The following is a 4902-nucleotide window of genomic DNA, read 5'->3' as shown; positions in this document are numbered from 1 at the left end:
CCGCCGCGCCCCGCCCCGCCCCCGCCCCGCCCCCGCGCGCCAGCCAATGGGCGGGGAGGGGCGGGGCCGGCGCGCGGCAGAGGCGGGGCGGGGTGGGCCCGCTCCGGCCTGGCCCAGGTGCCTGTCAGCCGCCGGGCGGACGCGCCGCTGGCAGCGCGGCCTGCAGCCGCCTCCGAGCGCCCCGCAGCGCGGCAGGCAGCCCCAGCCGGGGGCTGAGCCACAGGCGCGCTGGGCTAGCGTGAAATCTGATGGGACTGCGACTCCAGCTAGTTGATTTCCAGCAAAACTTTGATTTTTCGGCTTTAAATTACTTAGAAAGTTCTTCCTGACTTGTAAAGTCTGAATGCTGATGTGCGAGGGTCAAGGAGTTCTTTGCAGTGTGTTGTGCTCTTTCCCGTAGATGAGTAGGTCTACACAGGACTAAAGAATTAAACTAGCAAAGATAATTTCTTGATAGCACTTTCTGTGAAGCCCCCTGGATGAGATTAGGATAAAAACCTCAAGCCTGATGTTGCAAACAGCAGCTTGGTGCATTTACCCTTACTCTGCCATGATTTATCAGCTCCACCTGTAATCAGTGGCAAAATCTCACCCCATTAAGAGAGGCAGGACCCAGCTCCTTGGCGCAGAGCAGCACCCTGTCAGGCTGTTTTTAAAACCTACGTAACAAGATCGCTTGGAAGCGAGGTTTTAAAACCCAGCTGGCAGCTGAGTAATGTTAATTGCTGTCAAGTCTGCCGCACAGTTACTGAGGTTTGTAACTTAAACTCAGGGGAGGGGATGGATTGCAAACCGATGGCTAGCAAGGTGAGGCGAATTACTACGGTTTCCTCGTATCACATTGTCCTGGGCAGGCTCACAGAGCCTCTCCAGTTAAATGTTTCAGAGTCACTGATTTTGAGTGAGGTATTTACAGTTGCCATTAATAGATTAACAGGCTAATAATGTTCATTGTCTCCAAGAACCCATTTCTTTGTGGTTCTCATCCAAGTATTCATTTCAACTCTTTTATTTGCCAGAAGGCTTGAGTCTTTGCTTATTTACAAGAAGATCAGATCATGTTTGACTTGTACCTCACCACCAAGTAAGAAAGAAAAAATACTCTTTTCTTCCATTTTCAGTAAGGGACAAGGTTCCTAAATTAATTGAACCTCATTGTTCAGTTTTGATAAGGGAATTGTGAGTAGGAAAAGAGGAGATTGATATTAAAAAAAAAAAAAAAAGCAACAAAAGGCATTCTATGTCTTCGAGACAGTCAAATTTTATCACACTGATGGTCAGGCCCTGGCAAAATGCCAGCTGCTGAAGGGCTACTTCTAATTTGAATGTGCATCACTATAAATAAAAAATGAATGTGCTATGATTCCAACCACTTATGTCTTCCAGACTGAGTAATAAGTGCCTGCTGGTTAGGCTCATTAACAGTAAGAACAGTACCTGATCGGCTTTGTTTTCATCTCACTGAGCTGCAGTTGGGGCCACACTTTATATCCCCAGAGGCTGCATTTTGGGAACTCCTACTGTGTAGAAAATCTATGGAAACTGAAATCTATGTATATAATCAGGCTGGATGGTAAGAGGGCTCAGGAAGGATATTTGTGCCTTTCAGTGATTAAAAAAAAAGATATGGCAGCATTTCTAAGAGAGGGGACTCAGAGGGATTCCTTGAGGAAATTAGACATTGTTAAGAAATGGCTCCGAGTAAATAGACCGAAACCAAGACAGAGACAGTGAGTCTGAAATGGAAAATTGTGAACCAGGGGCAAGTTATACCACCAACCTCACTGCACTCAGCTGAGGGAGTTTCTACAATAGTGTGGAGACAAGCTTCTTACCTGGGAACAGGAGCCCAAGGGACGGATTCTCTGCCAGAGAGTTTTTGCTCATTAGTGTACATGGTGACATTTTGATTCAAGAGATTAATCTTAAATCACGTGCAGCAGTGTCCTTATGACATCTGTGGATGGAAATACTGTGCCATCCTATAACCCTTCTGTCAGCCTGCTCTACTGCTCAAAAGAATAGTGAACAAAATTGCTTCTTTTATTTAGTTATCCCCCCCTACATATTCCTCACATGTCTTCACAACTATTTCTTATTTTACTGACAAAATGCTATTGTCAGCATTGTGCTGTAATTGCTGAGTACATTGTGATCTTAGGCACGGGCCTTGCAAGCTGCTCTGCCTGGGTGGGCTCCAAACCCACACAGGGCCAACTTGACTTTGGTGGGGGTAGTCTTGTCTAATGAGCTCAGTTTTCATTTCTATTTTTCTATTTTTGTAGCTCTGATGGTTGGAATAGGGAAATTAAGGGTAGTCTCATGAATCATAAAGCAAAGGATGAACAAGAAAAACATTCAGGGCTGATTCTATTTATTTTGTTACCTTAAAAACATTTGGTCAACGGGATGATTTTTCAGGGAGCTCAATCTGAGTGCAAAGGAGTGAATAACAGTGTCTTCTGCCCTGACACATATCAGTGGCTTTACTAAATGTGTTCTGTCACACTTTATTGTTATGTGAGGCAGAAAAGCTGTCTTGAATTTCATGTTTGACCATCCCTGTGTATTTCTCACATAAGCCAGACTCTTGGAGAAAACTGGCCTGTGTCCTGAAGGGCTCACTGTGTTCAGTACCCGGTGCTGGTAGGAGAAAGTGCTGCACATTTCAATCAGTGTGTTTGAGAACAGTATCACTTGCTGACTATAAATAAAAGTGAGAGGATATTGCTGTTGGGGTTTTCTTCTAAAGGGAGCAAATTTTAAGGCAGCCTGCCAGGGTTACTCGTTCTTGCTTTTCTGAAATCAAAACTGAGGCACACTTTTTCTCCCCAGATAATGTAATTGGATTGAGAAAATGCTTCACCCTCTCTTGGGGTGCTCTGCTTGACTCCTACTGCAAACCCTGAAGACAGGAGTTTCCATTTTTTTCTATGGCCAGCCCTGCAGATTCAGCTATGCCTTAGAGGTCATGTGCTGAGGGAAACACTGACAACCAGGCTAGAGGTGTCTGCATTTCTGTGTGTAACTGAACATGCTCTTGTATGCTGGGGTTGGCCTGAATTCTTTTTCTTTCTTTCTTTCTTTCTTTCTTTCTTTCTTTCTTTCTTTCTTTCTTTCTTTCTTTCTTTCTTTCTTTCTTTCTTTCTTTCTTTCTTTCTTTCTTTCTTTCTTTCTTTCTTTCTTTCTTTCTTTCTTTCTTTCTTTCTTTCTTTCTTTCTTTCTTTCTTTCTTTCCTTCTTTCCTTCTTTCCTTCTTTCCTTCTTTCCTTCTTTCCTTCTTTCCTTCTTTCTTTCCTTCTTTCTTTCCTTCTTTCTTTCCTTCTTTCTTTCCTTCTTTCTTTCCTTCTTCCTTTCCTTCTTCCTTTCCTTCCTTCCTTTCCTTCCTTCCTTTCTTCCCTCCCTCCCTCCCTCCCTCCCTCCTTCCTTCTCCTCTCAAAAACACTTGCTATACAATTTCATCTTCTGTAAGCAGTTGTCCAATTCTACAGAGATTTTGCACAGAATAGAATTTCTACTGCCTGCTAATGATGTACAGGGAAGTTCCCAAGATTTCTCTTCCCTTTTTTTTTAAAAAAAGAGACCAAACAATAGCATTTGTTCACATCTCTGGGTTTCTTCCATTGCCCATGTTTTTCCTCGTAATTCTGTAGTCCTGTGCACTCTCTAAAACCTGTGCATTTTCTCATCTCATGAGTTTTCTTCTTCATCGTCTTTCTTTCTTGGATTCTAGACTAACTCCTGCAGCATAAACTTCCTCAGATGTTTGACTCCACTATTGGGATTTCATAAGGGCTATATTAAAGGAAAATCTGCATCTGATCTTTAGAGAGTTGCAGCCTCATTCTGTAAAGGCCTGATCCACTCCTTGCTAAGACAAACTGACTTCAGAGGGGTAGGATCAAGATTTTTGAGTGTGATTGGTAATGAACACTGAATATACTCAGAGCAGAATAGAGAGCAGGATCAGGTTTTTATCTCACTACATGAAAAGTTATGGTGCTGCTAAATGTCACAGCTGGGTAATATGTAAGCTTGGGGCTTGACCCCACACTTCACTGCCTGCAACGGTTCCCTGCCTAGTTGAAACTATTTGATTTTGGAGCTCAGTTATCACAGAACTGCAAAACAGCTGAGGTGGAAGGGGACCCTGGAAATAATCTGGCCCAACCCCCCTGCTCAGGCAAGGCCACCTACACCATGTCCAGATGCCTTTAGAATATTTCCAAGGACGGAGACTCCATTACCTCCCTTACCAACCTGCGCCACTGCAAATCAGCTTGGGTGGAAAATTCTTTTGGAATCCCAAGTTCAAAATAGCTAAGGGATACATTTTAATTGCATGTTTTTTAAGTTCCCAAATTTATTTCTTCCATTTATTTTAAAACTAATGACAGTGATTGTTCCTATCTTGGGGCAGATACACAGATTCCAGATTCTCAGCTTTTTCATTATTCTCAGTGCTACACACAGGTCATCAGACAGAGAAGTCCTTGCAGTATCAGGTCCTAACAAAGTACATTGTGCATGATCCCCATACAGATATTGTCATCCTGTAGATGTTGCTGTATTGTTGACATCGTGCAGAGGAGGAACATCACATTTACGAGCATCAGATTTTGTTTTGGCAAACAGCTGCCAGAGACTGCATGTTGTGTAGTGCTATGTGGAACTTTAGCTGGAACCAGCAGCGAATTAATTTATTTTGGTAAATGCTCAGTGTTATTTCTTGAGGTTTGACCTCAAAATCATTCATGTTTGGATAGAAAATGGTGGAAAGTAGAACTCAGCTATCCTGAATGTGAAGATAAAGCAGAGAAATTTGACCCCTAGTGCTGACTGTTTTTGTTGCAATACAGGACCATTTAGGGTGTTCAGCACACTGGAGCATTAAGTCCTAAGT

This window comes from Sturnus vulgaris, chromosome 6, assembly GCF_052056855.1.
Source record: "Sturnus vulgaris isolate bStuVul1 chromosome 6, bStuVul1.hap1, whole genome shotgun sequence".
In the NCBI taxonomy this organism is placed as follows: Eukaryota; Metazoa; Chordata; class Aves; order Passeriformes; family Sturnidae; genus Sturnus; species Sturnus vulgaris.
The sequence above is the reverse complement of the archived record's forward strand: the minus strand, read 5'-3'. Positions refer to the sequence as shown.